Source organism: Ochotona princeps, chromosome 9 (genome assembly GCF_030435755.1).
Source record: "Ochotona princeps isolate mOchPri1 chromosome 9, mOchPri1.hap1, whole genome shotgun sequence".
Classification (NCBI taxonomy): Eukaryota; Metazoa; Chordata; class Mammalia; order Lagomorpha; family Ochotonidae; genus Ochotona; species Ochotona princeps.
This window is the reverse complement of record NC_080840.1, coordinates 31,475,025-31,495,284: the sequence shown is the minus strand read 5'-3', so window position 1 is coordinate 31,495,284 and position 20,260 is coordinate 31,475,025. Positions and strand designations below refer to the sequence as shown.

The following is a 20,260-nucleotide window of genomic DNA, read 5'->3' as shown; positions in this document are numbered from 1 at the left end:
GTCTCCCATACGGGTGCAGGGTCCCAAAGCATTGGGCCGTCCTCGACTGCCTTCCCAGGCCACAAGCAGGGAGCTGCATGGGAAGTGGAGCTGCCGGGATTAGAACCGGTGCCCATATGGGATCCCGGGTGTTCAAGGCGAGGACTTTAGCCGCTAGGCCATGCCGCCGGGCCCAACATTGTCTTTCAAATAAATGAATCTTAAAGACAAAAACCTATAAACATAGGAGAGGACCAGGGAATTTGCATCTAAACAATGTCCCAGGGATGCCTTATGGTTGAGTCAATTACAAAATAGTGCTTTAGATGCATACAGCTGTTCAGGTGCATATCCTGTGTGTAAGTGAAGGTACTCTTGCATGGGTAGCTTCTGATGGCATCGTACCTTGGATGCAAGAATTATTTGGTCTTTCAGTGTCCTCTGCTCTATCGCTTTGCTGATCTATCCCTTCTGGAAGGAGGGGACTCTGGGCCCCTGCTAATTTTTCGGAGCTGCCAAAGATTTGAAGTCATGTCAGCTAAGCTCAGGGGAGCCAGGCAGTTGCTCAAGCTCACCTGACTTCTTCAATACTGTGGTAGCAGTGTTCTTTATTCAGGTGTTGGTTGTTTCATTGAATTTTGATCTATCCCAGCATGTTGCTAACTGTAAAGGGTTCCAAGCTGGTGTTGATCCCTGGTGAAATGAGTTGCTGGGATTATAGCTGGAGCTCCGTTTGCAGCTCTAATAAGGTAGTTCTAGAAAGACCTTCTTTTGGCCTGCAGTGTGGTTTTAAACAGACCGTAGATTGCAGGACCACCCAAATGGGCCCAGAGCCTCCCTACAGGAGGATAAAAAGAGCTAAGAGAGATTGTTGGACAGCAAGATCTGGCCATTTCTACCGGATTCTGCAAAGTGAAAGAGAACCTAGAAGGTTCCAGGTAAGTCAAATCTATGGAAGAACACCTAGTAACAACAGTCTCAGTGTTTCTTTAACATCCAGATAACTTAATATTTTTAAAGGTTATGAAATTTAAAGATTCTTGAGTAATTAAAGTATTTTTTAGCTCCTGTTTAGGATTTTGCTTTGACTCGCTATGTGTTTCTGGCTTGAAAGGCAATTTGGTTAGATAGTATATTTCTACCTTCCTTCCTCTGCCTGATTTCTCTCCCTCTAAGGTGCTGCTTGGTGAGAATCGATGTTGAGGTGAATGTGAATCAGTTTTAGTTGTTCCTGTTAGTGAACTGTGCTGGATTCTACTTAGCATGTATAGCATCAGTAGCCCATCGTCCTTGATATCTAGGCTAACAGGTAAAACGATGGCCTCAGATGACACCATTCCTGTCCGATTTAAGCTAGTTGTTTAGCTTTGGGAAACTATTTTACGTTCTTGTTAGTATGGGGAAGACCTTCTCCTCGCTCATAACTCCAGCGTTTGTGTTGTGGTGCTACCATTCTCCTTTTCAAGAGCGATTCAATCACTCGTGCTCCGTTAAAAACTAGGCCTGGCCTGAAACAGGAGAGCTACTGGCTTGGCAAACCTGGCCGGGAAAAATTCCTTAGCGAGCAGCAACAGGCGGAATCGGAATGTTCGCTTTGCCCGGGAGGACACGGGGTTGCTTAGTAACAAGAACACACACCTGGAGTCCCTCTCAACTCCACCAGTCTTCAAAATTCAGATTCACCCCCTACCAGTCAACTTCTTGCAGATAATCACCTTAGATCTGCTTTGCTAATTTAAAAAATTTTCAGTACCAAGAAAGTACCTCTCGTGTTGTATACTTCTTAATGCTAAAGGAAAGAACCGGAGAAAAATGGGTTAACGGATACAAAGTCTTTCATTGAGGACCTCCACTCTTTACCTTGGGAAGACAGAAATACTGCAGCTTTGCTACGGTGAGCAGTAGTCATGTTATTTATAAAAACAGCACAATCTGAACTGCCATCTACAATATACCTCTTAATACGCCCACTCCTGAAAAGCTGGTGCCTTTCAGGAGATTTTCATGTATATTCTGAAAGTAAGTCTGGGTGGTAGAGAATTGTGCATTTGAATGACTACTTAGCAGCAGGTGATGGCTGCCCCTTGGTGGAGAAAGTACCTGATTTTACTTTGTAAGGACCTGGCAATGAACTTTGTGGGGTGCACTTTTCAAGCGCTCTGCTTTCCTTAGCACTCCCAAGGAGACGCTTCCTTTACAAACGGGAATGCAGACTGCCCCTCCCCCAACTCCCCAACAGAGAAGGCCAGCCTGGGGCAGTTTGCCTGTCAGCTGTGTTTCAGAGCTTGTGTTTCACAAATCCCACAAAGTCAAAACCCCTAGGGGTCTGAGCCTCGGCCTCCACTAGGTCTGCCACTGGGTCCTAGACTTGTGGTAGTGAGAGACGGGGAGAGGGGAGGAGAAATGGGAGAGCGCTGGGAGAAGCTGCAGTGGAAGGGGCCGGGACCGGGCTTGGGACTGGCCTGGGGCTGTTTGGCCTTAGGGGGAATTGGCTTTGCTTTAGAGTTCTAGAGGCAGGACAAGCCTGGGAATCCTGCAGGACGTGTGAGGAACTGGAGGATTTGGAGAGGAAGTTGATTTACATTCCTCCTTCTGGCATTTTGAGACGTTGTGAGTTGAAAATTGAGTTTTGACTTTTTTGGAGCACAATTTGTGTGTGTGTTGGGGGGTGGGTGGGTGGGAGAGCTTTCTCTTTCTGAGGAAGATGGGGAGCAGGGCAGATACACCATGTTTCCCTCTTAAAAACATGAGTACGAGCGTATGAAGGGGCTGTTTTAGAATCTGATAACATCACCCAGAGTTAAAATGGGCAGTCCTTCCCACGCTCCTGTAATTGTGTTCTCTCTCTCTCTCTCTCTCTCTCTCTCTCTCTCTCTCTTTGTTCTCAGTTCAGTGAGTCCCATCAAATAACTGCTTTCTGTACTTTCTGCATCTAACTTTTCAAAGAAGCCAGGAACAAAAGTAGGTTTTGCCTCTTTCCTGCAACATTAGGGGAGGGTACTTATTTATTTTTTAATTGGAAAGGCAGATACACAGAGATAAACAAAGACAAAGATGCTCTGTTTGCTGGTTCACTCCCCAAGTGGCCACAATGGCCAAAGCTGAACTACTCTAAAGTCGGGAGCTTCCTCCGGGTCTCCCACATGGATGCAGGGTTCCAAGCAGTCCCATGCCTGCTTTCCCATGCCACTAAGCAGGGAGCCGGAAGAGAAGTGGAGCAGCTGGGATACAAACCAGTGCCCATATGGGGATCCCATCGGATGCAAGGCCAGGATTTAGCTAAATTCAAATTATCCCACGCCGTGCTGAAGGAAGGAGTGGGAGGGGAAGAGGACACAATGATTTGAGGTTGAGATCAGAGAGTTCTTGTGAGTTGCTTTCCACCTGTAAAATGGAGTTGAACTAAATGGTTTCAGGATAATCATCTGCTCCCATGGGCTGCAGCTCCTTTCCTCCCTCCCTCCAGAAGGACCTGGGCAGGTGCAGGCCATTCCCCAAGAGTGGCTATGGTCTGCAAAGGGGGCGGGGGCCGGACACAGTGGGACTGCCATTTTACCCCTCAGCTCCCGTCTCCCTGTACTGGAATCTAGCTGACAGAGAATCAGGCTTCTGACAGGCAGGGGGGTAAAACACAGAAAAAGGCTGCCAGGGACCCTGTGAACTTCAGTCGCAGCTCTGACAAGAGCTATGAGCATCCCAAACAGTAACTTAACCACCCCTGCCCAAGTGACATTTTCTGATAATGCATGCCCTCCAAGTTATGTTTTACTGAAAGTAGAAAGAAATGGAGATAAGAGGAAAAGGAGGGGTTGGTGTTGTAGCATAGTATATTAAGCCTTCGCCTGCAGTGCTGAAATTCCATGTGGCTGCCAGTTGGAATCCTGGATCTTCACTTCCAAACCAGCCAGCTCCCTGCTAATGGCCTTGCAGAAGAGCAGAACCTGGCCCAAGTGCTTAGGCCCCTGCACCCAGATCAAAGACCTGGAAGAAGCTCCAGACTGGTTCATTTGGGGAGTAAACCAGCAGATGGAAGAGTTCTCTCTCTGGTTCTCTATAACTCTTCGTTTCAAAGAAAATCAATCTTTAAAATGGAAGGAGAAGATTTGTTTTAAGGAAATAATCCAAGATATTTGAAAGTGAAAAAATTAGAAAGCCCCTAAAAGACTGGCTACGGAGAATTGATATCCTAAATCATAGTTTGATGAGATGATTGCGCAGGTATTGTTTAATGTATTTTGGAGAAATATCTAATGACAGAAAGAAATGTCCATGAGAGTATTGCATTAATTATCATGCTTACAGACAGAAAATGAACTGTAAGTGATAAGTCTACAGGATTTGTTCTGTGTGTGTGTGTGGGCAGGGGTGGGTGGGGAGTGACTTCTGTTGCTTATTTTAGTGGTCTCTTTTCGTAGTTGGCTGAAATGAGTTTATACTGCTTTTGTAATAAAGGAGACCTTTTATATAACGTGCTTCTAAGAAACAGCCATGTCACTGCCACTGACATTTAAAAAAATAACATACAGGTACCCTAAATAAAATGCAAAGCCTGTCCAGCTGCTTATTCCAGGTGGAGCAAACCTGGTCCCAGGGCGCACTCCAGGCCTCACTCCCTTGGGTGTCTTCCCCACCCCTGCTGCCCACCTTGTGCACTGAATGGATGGGTGTCTCAACAACTTGCCTCTTATGACTGTCTTATGTGTCCAGACCAATTATTATATCCGGTTACTTCCTGAAACATTAGAGTAGGAGATTCCTGTGTCTGTGTTAACTTTTTATAAAATATTTTTATTGGAAAGTCAGATATACAGAGAGCTCTTCCGTTCGTTGATTCACTCCCCAAGTGGCCACAGTGACTAGAGCTGAGCCAATCCAAAGCCAGGAGCCTATTCCAGATCTCCCATATGGGCACAGAGTCCCAAGGCTTTGGGGCCATCCTGAACTACTTTCCCAGGCCACAAGCAGGGAGCTGGGTGGGAAACGGGGCTGCTGGGATTAGAACCGGCACCCATATGAGATCACAGTGCCTTTCAAGGTAAGGACTTGAACTGATAGGTTATTGTGCTGGGCCCATATCTGTAGAACTTGACAGTGGGAGAATAGTTGAGAATTAGGAACCCTCAGTTTACTTTGTTTACTGGCCTGAAGGTGCCTAAGTGTGGTTTTCCTTCAAGAAAACGCTTTGTAGGTGGTGAGATCTTTGTGACTATCTTGGGCTGCCCCTGAGTGTGCCTGGGTGAGACTTCGTGTGGGGTCCACTTGGATTTGGCCCTCTGGAAGAGGCTAGATTGAAACTCCTTTAAAAACAAAAGGCAGTTGTAGGCAAGGTTGGGTGTTTGTGATATTTTTTAGGAACGGTTTATTTTTTCCATAATGTGGGCTTGCTTTGCCTGGAGGCATGAGTGTGTGAGTCATCTGACTACTGCTACAAGCCAGTGCATAGATCATGCCAGGCGAGCTTGAGTCTGTTAGTGAGGCTGGGTGAGACTGTATCATTGCATCTTCTGCAGGCGTCTTCAGTGGAAGTGTTGTCGCAAACACTTTCTTATCAGCCTATCCAAGGGGCACCACAGCTGGTAACAAAAACACCGGGTATAACCTAGGGGAGAGACTGGCCCCGCAGAATCACTGAAGTTGCCTTGGGTGGGGAAAGAAGGTTTATGAAGAGTGGATTTTTTTTTTTTTTTGTGAAATGTGAGTGAGCAAGACCAGTATGATCTTGGGCTACAGGAATCAACACAGTCAGGTATTTGAATTGGTGTTCTGAAGAGGGATGTGTGATTGGTCACCTCTCTGATTTTATTTGGCTTGGTTCCTGTCATGCTTTTCTTTACATTGTGCAAAAATTCATCAGATCTCAAACACTGTGCAGTTTTCCAAAAATTATTGTCTTGGGATATTGAAAATCTACATAAACCTGAATGCCTCCTGTGGAAAGACTATGGTCTCTGTGTGTATGTGTTTTCATTCTCTTATTTTTATGGCAAAGTCAGACATATAGAGAGGAGAGATAGAGAGGAAGATCTTCCGTTCATTGATTCATTCACCAAGTGACCACAACGGCTGGAGCTGAGCCTATCTGAAGCCAGGAGCCTCTTCTGAGTCTCCCACGTGGGTGCAGGCTCCCAAAGCTTTGAGCCGTCCTCGACTGCCTTCCCAGGCCACAAATAGGGAGCTGGATGGGAAGGTGGGCTCCCAGGGTAAGAACCAGCTCCCATAAGGGATCCCATGTGGGTGTGTGTGAGGCAAGGACTTTAGCTGCTAGGTTACTCTGCTGGGCCCATGTGTTTTCATTGTTTTGTTTTTTTTTTATGAGTAAGGTTATAGCTCATCCATTTTTATACCGAAGGGTGTTGTAACTGGATTTTTTTTTTAACTTCTCAAGATTTGGATGTGACTCCTTTTTTTTTTTTTTTTTTAAATTTATTTATTTTTATTGGAAAGGCGGATATACATAGAGGAGGAGAGACAGAGAGGAAAATCTTCCATCCGATGATTCACTCCCCAAGTGAGGACAACGGCCGGTGCTGCGCAGATCCGAAGCTGGGAACCAGGAACCTCCTCCAGGTCTCCCATGTGGGTGCAGGAACCCAAGGCTTTGGGCCATCCTCGACTGCTTTCCCAGGTCACAAGCAGGGAGCTGGATGGGAAGTGGAGCTGCCGGGATTAGAACCGGTGCCCATATGGGATCACAGGGCGTTCAGGGCGAGGACTTTAGTTAGCCACTAGCCATGCTGCCGGGCCCATGTGTTTTCATTGTTACTTATCTTTGATCAATAACCTATAAGGTGTGGTTTGTGTTGTATCCAGCCACACACATTTGTTTCTTTAATTTGCCTGTAAATCTTGAGAACATGACTTATGAATCACTTAATATTCTGAAGTCGAAATGAACTGAAAAATGAAAAGGCCAGTTTGATTTTTTTAATTTTTTATCTTCCTGATCCTAGACAAATAAACAAATACCCATGTGGTAGAATTCTAGGGCACCTTCAGTTTCAAGTTCCAAATTTTTCCACTGCAGCATACCCACACATGCTTGCCCAGGTGCATAAAACTAAAATTGCTGTTCAGAGCTGCCAAGGCTAACCAGATTTTTGTTGTTGTCATCAAATTCCTGGAGTATAGAAAAAGTTAAGAATGTTTTTATGAGCCTGCGATTTTTATAGTAGTGTGTATTTGATGAGTTATTGTATAAATCACTGTTTTGAAGCATTTCGGTATGACCTATGCCATGGCTTTCAGGGCGCAGTCTGACTTTTATTACAATTGTTTTATGATACAGTTTTGCATTTGTGTATGTTCTCTTAAAAAAAAAAAGGTGTTTTTTTTTTTAAAGATTTATTTTATTTTTATTGGAAAGTCAGATATACAGAGAGGAGGAGAGACAGAGAGAAAGATCTTCCATCTGATGATTCACTCCCCAAGTGACCATAACGGCCGGTGCTGCGCCCATCTGAAACCAGGATGGGTCTCCCACATGGGTGCAGGGTTCCAAATCTTTGGGCCGTCCTCGACTGCTTTCCCAGGCCACAAGCAGGGAGCTGCATGGGAAGAGGAGCTACTGGGATTAGAACCTGCACCCATATGGGATCCTGACACATTCAAGGCGAGGATTTTAGCCTCTATACCACAGTGCTGGACCTTTGTATTCCCTGCTTTAAAGAAGGCTTTCTTGGTATGCTGTTTTTTTTTTTGTTGTTGTTGTTGGTTGGTTGTTTTGTTTTTTTAGGTATGAAAACGTTATATGCTTATGAGGAAAGTTTGGAAACTGAGAAAAGTAAATAGAAAAAAACATGACTAAATTTCAACACCTTCTTAACACTATGTATTCATTGTTTTCTTAGCGTTTCTAATGTTTGTACGTGTTGTATTTTGGTTGTAAAGGAGTGTGCAAATTATGACCCACTTTTGTATAGCATCCATGCTATTCTGTGCTTCCCACCTACTGCTACATGTCATGATAATAAATCATGTACACATAGTTTGGCATCTCTAGTTAGTACTTTAGGTTTTTGGAGGTATGAGAAGCAAGACATATTTTTAGGCCCTTGACCCATATTCTGAAAATGAATTCTAGAAACAGTCTAATAATTTACTTTCACCCAATAGAGTTTGAGAGTATCCCCCTCACCAGTATATACAAATTGCAATTTGTTTCCCTATTGGAAAGACCAATTAGTGTGTTTTAATTTCATTTAAAAAAATATTTCTTCTTATTTAAAAGCAGATTTTACATAGAAGGGGGAAAGTGTGAGAGAGAGTGCATCTACTGGTTTACTTCCCAAATGGTCACAGTAGCTGGATCTGAACCCATCTGAAGCCAGGAGCCTGGAGCTGCTTTTCGATCTCCCACATGGGTACAGGGATTCAAGGACTTGTGCTATCTTCTGCTTTCCCAGGCCGTAAGCAGGGAGCTGAATTGGAAAAGGAGCCATCGGCATGAACTGGCACCCCATGGGATGCTGGTGCCGCAGGTGGAGGGTTGGCTTGCCATGCCATCGTACCTTCCCCACATTTATATTCTGTTTTTTAAAATATTAAAAAAAAACTTATTTTATTTGAAAGGCAGAATTACAGAAACAGCAGGAGAAAGATCTTCTGTCTGCTGGTTCTCTTGCCAATGGCAGCAGTCGCCAGTGCTGGGTCAGGTCCCAGAGCTGCTTCCAGGTCTCCCACATGGATGCAGGTGCCCAAGCACTTACGCCAGCCTCTGTTGCTTTCCCAGGCATATTAACAGGGAGCTGGATTGGAAGTGGAGTAGCCAAGACTTGAACTGGTGCCCACATGGGTTACTAGTGTTTCAGGCAGCAGCTTTATCCACTCGTGTACCACAGTGCTGGTAGGGAAGAGCGTGCTCTTTTCTTGGCTTCTAGCTGTGGTTGTGGTTTGTGCTGGGGGCTAGGCCTGGATCCAGCTGAGCTCCCCACTGGATCTGCCCAGGAGAAGGAGCATTTTCCAACATCTGCACAGACAGACGCACCTTGGCATCAGTAACCTGTTCTCACACTTCATTCATTAAAGAACCAGGGAGATGCTGATACGGTAATCACTGACATGTGAGAAACACACTTGAAATCATTAGCCCTTTTGCCAAAATTAAAGTTTCATTTCAGGATTTAGAAAATGTTGGGCCCGGCGGCATGGCCTAGTGGCTAAAGTCCTCACCTTGAAAGCCCCGGGATCCTATATGGGCGCCGGTTCTAATCCCAGCAGCTCCTCTTCCCATCTAGCTTCCTGCTTGTGGCCTGGGAAAGCAGTTGAGGACGGCCCAAAGCTTTGGGACCCTGCACCCACATGGGAGACCTGGAAGAGGTTCCTGGTTCCCCGCATCGGATCTGCACAGCACCGGCTGTTGCGGCTCACTTGGGGTGTGAATCATTGGACGGAAGATCTTCCTCTCTGTATATCTGACTTTGTAATAAAAATAAATAAATCTTAAACGTTTCGGTGTCAGATGTACTGCACTTTGTGTGTGTGTGTATGTGTGTGCGCGTGCGTGTGTATGTGTCTGGAAAGTCTGAGATCAACCTTTGCAGATTCAACTTACTGACATTTTGTTTTATTTTAGTCTTATTTTTAAGGCTCCTTCAAAAGCCTGTTTAGAGATGGTAGTTATTTTATCCCTGATGGTAAAAAATGTCAGCAAATAGCTTTTTACCACCCAGAGATGTTAATATTTTTACCATTTTGAAATCTGCATCTTTTGATCCGTTTTTGTGTGCATTGATATACAAATGTTCTATATAGGCAAAGGTGAGATAGTTATTTGCATATTATTTTGTTTATTATAAGAATAATTTTTTAAATTAGCTACATGGCACTCAACATTCTTGCTAGCCTCATAGTTTTACAATGTATAGAAATCTCCAAATTAATCATTTCTGTGTTAGATTTTGAAACTTTTCCCTTAGTTTTTCACTATTCAAGTCAATACTTGAATGATTATCCCTTCATTTAAATCCCGTTCAGTCGAGTTGTAATCCCAGTGAGTAGAAATCATTGATTAGAAGGCATGTCCCTCTTAAAGACATTTGGCTTCTATTTCCAAATGGCCACCCGGATATTTCATCTTAATTACTGTTCCCATCCACTGAGCATCTCAGAGAGCAGGATTGGGTATTCCTTCCTCAGCAATACAACTTATCCTCTCTTCAGTCTTTAGATGCTTTGGTTAGGTTAAAAATGGCTAACTTGGACCTGGCACAGTAGCCTAGCGGCTAAAGTCCTCACCTTGCACAAGCCGGGATCCCATATGTATGGGCGCAGGTTCTAATCCTGGGAGCCCTGCTTCCCATCCAGCTCCCTGCTTGTGGCCTGGGAAGGCAGTCGAGGACAGCTCAAAGCTTTGGGATCCTGCACCTGCGTGGGAGACCAGAAAGAGGCTCTGGGTTCCTGCCTCCTGGCTTCAGATTAGCTCATTTCCGGCCGTTGTGGTCACTTTGAGAGTGAATTAAGGAACAGAAGATCTTCCTCTCTGTCTCTCCTCCTCTCTGTATTATTTGACTTTCCAATAATAATGAAAAAAACCTTTAAAAATGGCCAATTTGTGATTTTTGAATGGTATCTCTTTCCATATTTTCAGGAATGTATTTATAATCTCAGGATATCTTTTACAGATTTTTTTCCTTTTAAAGATTTATTTTTATTGAAAGATACAGAGAGGAGGAGAGAGAGGGAGGAAGATCTTTCGTCAGTTGATTCATTCTCCAAGTGGCCAGTGCTGAGTCAATTCGAAGCCAGGAGCCTGGAGCTTCCTCCAGGTCTCCCAGGTGGGTGCAAAGTCTCAAGGATTTGGGCCATCCTTTACTGCTTTCCCAGGCTGCAAGTAGGGAGCTTGATGGGAAGTAGGGTTGTTGGGATTGGAGCCGGCTCCCATATGGAATTTCGGTGCATGCAAAGCAAGGACTTTAGCCAGTAGGCTACTTTGCTGGGCCCCTGTATATGTGTGTGTGTGTGTGTGTGTGTGTGTGTGTGTATTTTAAAATATAGAGCATTTATTTTTAAGATAGCTGTATCTTTTTTTTTAAATTATTTTGCATTATGTGACAGTTTCATAGGCTCTGGGAATCCCTCCACCCGTCCCCCTCCCCACCCCCCTGGTGGATTCCTCCACCTTGATGCAGTATTACAGTTCAAATTCAATCAAAATTCTTTCCTTGCAAACATATACCAAGCATAGAGTCCAGCTACTTATTGTCCAGATGGGTTGAACAGTTTCTTGGGGAGACCATTTCTGGTCCGAAGTTAGAGCTGGTAGAATATCATCACAGTCAATTAAGAGTCCCAATATTACATCAACAGCAATTTGCAATATTATGGAATTGACATGGTTTTGAGTAACCAGTATGTTAAAAAGAAATAAAATTAAATTAAAAAAAAAAAGCGAGTCCTAACCACAACCTATGATTAGCTCATTGACATTTCAATTTTAGTTTATATACAGGACTGGCTGTTATATACCTTAAAATGGCTATAAGGTACCATTCAGCTGTCTTGTGTCTATTTCATTTTAGTATTTAGCCATTTGTTGTGTTGAAGTACAATTTTGCTGATCTTGGCAGATTTTAGGATAATCTAGACTGGCTTGTAACTCTAACAAGACATTTGTCGACATTTAAGGTGCAGAACATTTTTTTGGGGGCGGGGGTTGTGTGCAGGAAAATCCTCAACACCATGGTGAGGAGTAACTAATCTTTGTGTCCCACCCAGCGAGGCATGAGCCAATCCACGCCAGCTCTTTCCTGTCAGATTTCAAGCTCTACTTTCTGTTGTTTGTCTATTTATTTTACGTTTTTTTAGTTTGTATGATTGTTTGTTTGCTGTGAGGGGTTTTGGAAGCGATCCCGATGGTTATTGCGAGGGAGGGCGGGGGTCCGGAGGTGGAGCCAGGCTCGGACCAGAGAAAGCTCTCCTCCCTGGTCCCGAAGGACATTTATTGTTCTTCTGTGTCTGCGGACCGCTCAGCCCTTCGGGTTGTCTTTCCGATGACGTTGGTTTCTGCACGGTAGTGTTTGCATATATAGCATTTTTTTTAAAGATTTATTATCATTGGAAAGCCGGATATACAGAGAGGAGGAGAGACAGAGAGGAAGATCTTCCATCCGATGTTTCACTCCCCAAGTGAGCCGCAACTGGCCGGTGCTGTGCCGATCCGATGGCGGGAACCAGGAACCTCTTCCAGGTCTCCTACGTGGGTGCAGGGTCCCAAAGCTTTGGGCCGTCTTCAACTGCTTTCCCAGGCCACAAGCAGGGAGCTGGATGGGAAGTGGAGCTGCCGGGATTAGAACCGGCGCCCATATGGGATCCTGGCACTTGTGCAAGGTGAGGACTTTAGCCGCTAGGCCATGCCGCCGGGCCCAATATATAGCATTTTGTTATCTTGAATGTGGTGCTTTCAGTTGCTCAAAGTTAACAGTCAATAAGGAGTACTTACCAGCAGGGCTGAGTCATGATATCTTGTACAAGCAAGTCATTGGGCCTGAGAACAATTCCTGCGACTTTTGTCTGTGAGACCAGTGACTCAGATTAGCATTTCAAGTTCCTTCTTTAGAGACCACAGGTTCAGCGGTCAGGGTTCATACATGTGGCCCCTAAAGTCCTTCATGGTTAGTTTGCTGATCATCATTGGCCTGTTCCAAGCTGACTGCTGATGGGTGAGTCCAGGATAAATAAATATACCCAGACAGCTGCCAGGCAGTGGGTCCTAGGCAGGACCATTTCACAGTATGGTTTGTTGAATGTTTGTAGGTTCCTCACAGAGTCTGCATACCATACTAGGAAATGAGAGCTCAAAGATGACGCAACTGCTAGTGCAGGATGTAAAAATGTAATTCGGGAAAAAAACCTAACTTAGAAAACAAAAATGCAATTTGCATGTTGATCTGCTATTTTTAGTTGTGGGAAAGGTGGAGGCAGGTGCAGAATGAGATGAGATAGTATAGGTCTTCATGTTTTCTGTTTTGCTCAGAAAAGACCCGCCGTTGTTAATTTCATTTCTAACGTTTGGTCTGGCTTTGCTCCATTCAACTTCCACCCCCCCCCCCCTTTTGGCCTATTATTAGGAGTTAAAAATCACTTGGGTGTTTTATCTAAATAGGGCTGTTAGAACTGAAGTCCCTTTTCAAATGACAAATCCCTAGGACCTTGTAATTAAACATTATATTAAAAAGCTATGGGCTAAAACTTTATGTTCTCTGTTTTATGTATGGTAACTCAGAGTTAGAGGTAACATCTGCAGAAACTAGCAGTATGGAAATAAACTGAATTAGGACACTAAAACACCTAGGACAATTAGGAATTTGTTTCCCAAGTGTTGGTGGCATTGGAGCCAGCTGCATTTGTCAGGAACTCATTAGCTGGTCTGTGAAGTATGGAGGCCCTTCGCAGCCATGTTTCCCTTGTAGTTAACCTTTTGGTTATATACTTTCTGAAACTCCACAGGTATAACAGGGAGGTAATGGAAAGGAAAATTTTACTTAATTACCCTGGCTACTGATTAAGGGAAAAAATATTTAATGCCAGTAGAAGGTTGAACTCATTATGTCGAGTTATCTAGGAGTTTATGTGATCCATGCTTCACTATCTTATTGAAAATGTTCTTGAAGCTGTAAGTTTGAGGACTGCCTGATTAGCATGTCTGCCACTGTGAGCTACAAGTAATGGCCTTCTCCCCATGGGAGTTGTTAAGTGAAGGGCAGTCCTTAGGTAATTGGTTATATTGAATATTTTTTATCTTATTAAAAATCATCTCTTCATAATTTTATTTTTTAATTTTAATGGCTGCTGCAATTTACTATCATTAACATATGTTGACATTACCCCTGTGTTTCCCTAATAAAATATCATACTTTTGTAAAAATAGGCATAAAATTGTTCAAGATGTTTAAAATCATTTTCTCTGGAAACTTCTGCAGTTTCTTGGGCTAAAATGCACAGTAATTAAGATGTGCTAAGGTGGACAGTTAGTCAAAGCAGTTGACATGTGTTAACTCTGCAGGAATCCTGTGTGACATTGGGTTTGATTGATTCCAAGTTTTTGCTAATTGACCCTGGTAGCCTGATAGCTTGGGTAATGGTTGAGGTACTGAGGTGCCTACCACTCACACGGGACAGGTGGAGTTTCTTGTTTCTGGCTTCCTGAAGTCTAGCCCTGGCTATTGCAGGCATTTGGGAATGGACCAGCAGACAGGAGCCCTCCCAATTTGTCTCTTTGTCCATCTCTCTCTCTCTCTCTTTTTCAAATGCATAAGTAAGTATTAGTACCAAGATATGCATCTCATTATGCAATAACCCCAAATTTAGGAAAAGATAAATGCTGCTGTTATAGCTACCTTCTAGTACTTCCAACAGGGCATTGACATTTGCTTGGGTAGCCTTCTAGATATATATTTTTGTGTGTATTATATCATGAGTGGGCATGAGGGATTTTAAAATCTTTTGACTTTTTTATATAAGTGATTTTCCTACATATTCTGTGCTTTCAGTTTCATGTCAATAAAGTAGAATATCACCATGTATGCATAATATCCTATTGTGTGAATACGTGAGTGAAGGAAGGATGAAGTCATAAATGTGGAACTTTTGACACAGACTGTGCCTGTGGAAGTCTGAAAGAATGTCCTTCAGAATGCTGCTCTAGTTGATTCTAGTGATCCATTCTCAAATGACTATTTTTGTACTCCACAGCAATGAGTCTTATCATTCACATTTCTCAAATTCTTTTATCTGCTTAAAAGCAATTTATATTGCTTTTCCTGAACTGTTAAGGTTTTTTGCCTGTTTCATAAGTTGTTTTTTTTTTTCTTAATGAATTTTAGAAGTTAGTTATATACTGAGAGGTTAGCTTATTGTTGACCTGGGTTTATCACTTGTCTTTTTGCTCTGAAGATGTTTTAAACTATTTGTTTTTTTGCAAGTGGCTTCTGGGTATTATGCCTCACTTAGGAAGGCTTTCTCTGCTCCATAAAGGGAAACTAGACAACTCCTTCCCACACACAGTTTTCCAAATTTCCATTCTGTCACTCTACTCTTTCATGATTTTACATTTCTATCGAAAACTTGGATCCACCTACAATTTATTGAAGGAAGAAATGAATAATTTCTTTTTCTAGCTGGTTATCATATTGGTGTTATTTATTGAAAAAATACGTATTTCCCTTATTTGAAATTCTATCTTTATCATATATTATATTCATACCTGTGTTTGGGACAGTTTAATTTTCAATCTTATTGCATTCGTCTATTCTTTAGAAGTGATAATTTAATTTCTGAATGTTATAATATATCTGAATGTGCTAAGTAATCTCATTATTCTTTTTTTTTTTTTGATTTATTTTATTTTTATTACAAAGTCAGATGTACTGAGAGGAGGAGAGATAGAGAGGAAGTGGAGCTGCCGGGATTAGAACCAGCGGCCATATGGGATCAAGGCAAGGACCTCAGCCACTAGGCCACGCTGCTGAGCCCAATCTCATTATTCTTAAAAAGCCTTCCTGCTGCTTTTTTTTTCCATCTTTACAAAGTTTAAGATCAACTTCTGTAGTTCTCAAGGAAATGGAAGTAAGAAAGAAAGGAGGGAATAAAGTTTTATGGATAACTTTGGTGTGGAAGTCACATCTTATTGTTTTATTCCTATAGGAATGATAATGCTTTTATATATATTTTTGATGGTCCTTTATCATGAAAATATTCTCTTATTGATTTTGCATATTTAATAAGCTTATTAAATGGCTTGTTTATCAGAAAAGAAGCATACTTTTGAACAATATTTTAAGGATGGTTTGCTAGCTGTTTTGCATAGAAATAGTATGGATTTTAAATGTTATGTTGTACTCAGTCGCTGCATTGTGTTCTTGTTTGTAACTTCAGCTTATTACCTTGGGTATTCTAGACTATCATTTTGCATGCAAATGATATTTACATCTTCTGATTTTTATAGTATTTATGTTCCTCTCTCATTGTATTAGTGTGCAGCAATATTAACTAGGATCAACTAATAGATAGAGTAGTCATGGTTGCCTAATGTCTCTTGGGGTTTAGTATAGTCTAATTGTTAAGTTCTTGGCTTTAAATGATGTTGAATGTGAGTGCCCAACGGTTCTCCTATATTAGTATCTCCACTCATCTCTCCTCCCTCCTTTGTTTTGTTGAACCTCAAATCATCAAGTTATTGTACTGTTTACAAATAGTGGCTATCATCTCCCTTTTCCAATCACTCTGGCACCTTTAATTCCATTGATCTTGATTTCAGGTATAATGTTCAAAGTTGTATGGTGGAGGATGGTCCATAGAGGAAATGCTTTCGGAATCTCACTGTTGAGCCAGGGAATCTATGGCAGCATTATAATATTGCTGTAGTCTGTTCAGGCTGCCACACAAAGTAACATCAACGGGATTGGTTGACGAACAATACAAATTTCTCGTGGTTCGACAGACTGAAATCTGAGGTTGGGGTGCCAGCGTGACAGAGATGTGTTGTGGGCTCTCTTCTGTGATTCCTTGTTTTCTGGCTGCCTCACAGAAAGGAAGTAATCCCATCTGGGGGGCTCCACCTGATGACCTAATTACCTCCCTGGAGCACCCCTCACCCTCACTCACCTGAATGCATAGAGGGTTTAGAGGGTTAGGTTTCAGCATTGGAATTTGAGAGAACAGTTCATTGTACTGGTTAATGATCTTTCATTTTGAGTTTTTTCCCTGTCTTTTTCTTAATGTAGTAGTAGTTATATCTATATCTATATCTATATCTATATCTATATCTATCTATCTATATATATATATATATATATTCCCACTGTTTACCAGTGGTGTGAGCTTACTTAAGTTAACTTAATGGCTCCAAGGTTTAGTTTCTACTCTATAAAATGAGAGATGACAATAAGATGAGAGATTGTCTCCTAGCATTGAGGTGAGGGCTGTAGACTTGGAACAGTTCTTGGGACAGGGCAAATACTCACTGAACGTTCGTTTTCATTGTTATGGATATCTGGTTTTCTGGGTGAATGATGTGTCTTGTGTGCATGCATGGTCACACACTGCCTTGGTTGCAATGGAGATCTGTATTATGCCAGCTGATTAGAGTTGGGAAACCTCCCATGTTTTATTATACTCTGCAACAATTTTAACAATGTTGGCAGTATCGATCCCTCATGGGTTTGGGCTGATGAGGTTCCTTCTATGATTCCTTGTTCTATTCAGGTTTGGATGGGAGACCAAGTTCTAGCATTTGTATTTTACAGAAAGTTATCAGTTTGGGATCTTCTGTGTCAGTGGTTATGTCATTCTCAACTCTTTCTTTGCCAGATTTAACCTCTCATGTCATCACCATTACTGAGGCCACTCTTTCACAGACATTAGCACAGGTGTACACACACACACACCACTTATACACAAAAGCTTATCATTGTAGTTCTGGATATTTCAGTATAAAACCTGAGGACATGGTAGCATAGATTTATGCAGTGAGTGCAATATCTAGATCTTAGACCAGAAGTTGAAAGTGAAGATTTTTGCCTTCTATTGGGAGATTTGTCTTCTGCTGGGGACCGTAGCCTTGCTTGCTCCTCTTTCTCCCTCTCTGTCTTTGGTCACTAGTGCCTGTGAGTGTTGGAGTCTGGTTAATAATTCGCACTAGCAAATTGTCATGAACTCCCTGATTTTTCAACAGTCTTTTGTCTACCCTTTCCAAGTCCCCCCTCTGTCAAAGGGTCTTTCTACCGTTAGCTACTATTTTGTGTTCAGTCCTGCTACATTTCTGTTCTCTGTCAGGATTGTTTGTTTATGGCCATTTTGTCTGCTCAGCCCATCTCCTGTGATGGATCAGATCCCCCAGGACAATAAGGAGGGCAGGGCAGGGGACCAGGCAGCTGCCATAGTAACCCCAACCAAGTCATATAGCTGCCAGCAGAGAGGCGTGGGTTGGCTCTCTGTCTAGTGGCCTGTGTCTGTGGAAGAGATCAGCCTGTCCATTGTGTTTGACTCAGCTCCAGAGAACATTTCTGTGGGGCAATAATCTACCAGTTCGGAAGTCTTCTATGTAATTCAAAAACTACTCCCTTTCCAAGTCCGACAAGACGAAGCTTTCACAAAGAATCAAATGATACCAAAAGTACAACCCTGATATTTGTTTTTTTCTTCAGACTTTGAACTCTGTTTGAAGTTGGCTGATACAGGCCCTACACACCTTATAATTTAGCTGCTCTAATTCCTGGAAAGCCTGATGCCTCTTGCACCCACCTGTTTTCCTAACAGGCTGGTTTGGCTTGCACCTGCTTGGTAAGAGTGAGAGGGAAATGAAAAAGGCAGCAATAGTTCCGCATCCTTACTCAGTGGTGACATTAGGTCAGAGAGACCAACCACTTCTCTGGCTAGTGGTGACCACATCACCCAAACCTGCGGGACAGTTGCTGTGTCTGTGGGCCCGAGCATGCTAGAGCTGCTAGGCTCAACACAATCTGTACTCCTCCCCGTGACTCTACCCTTTGTCCATGGCTCAGCACCCTTTATCCCACTCTTCTGTGCAGCTTCTTGTAGTAGAGACAGCCACATGGCCTCTTGCCTTGCCCCTAATGATTACTTCCTATACCTCCATGGGACTTGTGCCATTATGAAATCATTCATGCAGGGTAGGGGAGTCATTGTCATGGTCCCTTACCCCACTGCTACAGTCTGCTTGTCACCTGGCAGAATTCCACCTCAGTTGTGCACTCTGGTTACCAGGATGTAACCATCTGCAGGCTCCTGGCTGCCTCTTAGCTCATTCTGCCAAGCCTCCCTCCTCCCTGACACAATGTGCTGCCTGTGCACATAATGGGTGCCACTTCAGCTTGAAGCCATTTGCTGTTAGTCAAAGACCATTAGCTGTGATTGAAATTGTCTTGCGTTTCTTCTCTTTTCTCCCAGGCTAGTAAGACCCCAAGTTCTTTTGTCTCTGCTAAAGGCTGGCAGTGGAGATAAGGACTTACCTCAAAGAGCTTTCCAAACTGGGTCTTCAGCCTCTGCCAGCTTCCCTCCATGTTGTAGGGAGAGGAAAGAGAAGTCTTCATGATTTGCTGATTTAACATCCGCCTCCAATGCTGCTTTGGATCAGGCACTTGCATTTGAGAATCGTCTGTTGGACTGTGTACATGCGCTTGTACAGCCTCACTGCATGCATTTTGGAGTTATTTCCACATATGCGTTCTACCTCTAGTTTTGTTAGGTCTTTTGGAAGACCACATAATTCAACCTCATTCTGTTGCATTTCACCCAAAATATCTACTCTTCTTTTTAATGTTTAAGTAGTTATCAATTTTTCTACATAAATTCTTTCAATTCCTTCTTGATAAAAGTAATTTCTCCCAAATCCAAAAATCAAGGCTTAATTTACATATTCCTTTTCATTGCTTGAATATGAAATTTTAGTATTTGGAATTCTTTGAGAATATTTGCTTATTTGAAAGGCAGAGTCAGAGGGAGAGATGAAAGATTATCTGTCCATTAGTTCATTCCCCTGATGGTCGCAATGGTCAAAGCTGCACCAGGCCAAAATTGGGGTCTGGGAGCTCCATCTAGGTCACCCACTTAGGTGACAAGGTCCTAAGTACTTCCTACTTTCCCAGGTGCCTTAGAATGGAGCAAGGTTGGAAGTGGAGCAGCAGACTTGAAGCAAGACTCAACTCAGCGCTCATGGGATATAGGCAGCACAGGTGGCAGTTTAACCAGTTATATCACGATGCTGGCCCCTGGAACTTTTTGTGGTTTCTATAAGGATCTGATTTGAATAAATCAACACATCAAGAAATGAAACACCTCCACTATCTGCCCATTATCATTCACCAAAAGAGATGCCATTAGTGTCCTCTCCCTTCTTTTCTTAAAAATTTCTTTCCCTATAGAAAATTTTACAGATAATATAAAATGCATAAATGCCTAAATGTGGAACTGTGTGCTGTTTTTTACTAAAAAATTTTATTTGAAAAGTAGAGTTAGGGAGGGGAAGAGAGCAAAAGAGACAGATTGTGCCTGCTAGTTCCTTCCCCAAATGGCTGTAACAGCAAGGGTTAGGATAGACCGAGGCCAGATACTTCTTCCAGGTCTCCTTCTTGAGTGCTAGGGACCAAGGACTTGGGCTTTCTGCTACTGCTTTTCCAGGCTCATTAGCAGAGAAGTGGATTGAAACTGGAGCAGCAGTGACTCATGAACTGGTGCCCATATGAATGCTGCCATTTCAGGAGGCAGCCTAATGCACTATGCCACAATGCCCCTCAACCATCTTAGCAGACTCTTTGGTAGACCAGAG

The 20,260-nt window shown here is 42.8% G+C and overlaps 1 protein-coding gene across 6 annotated transcripts in view; it reads left to right on the top strand.

Annotated features, from left to right (window-relative positions):
• Positions 1-20,260, top strand: part of GRHL2 (grainyhead like transcription factor 2) — a 156,605-nt gene that overhangs the window by 9,364 nt on the left and 126,981 nt on the right. The window contains exon 1 of one of the 6 annotated variants that reach the window (XM_058668580.1): positions 1,680-1,873. The exons of the other annotated variants lie outside the window; for them this stretch is intronic. The gene's annotated coding sequence lies outside the window, so the exon portion shown is untranslated. Of the gene's footprint in view, positions 1-1,679; positions 1,874-20,260 lie in introns of those variants that run through there. 6 annotated transcript variants of the gene reach the window in all.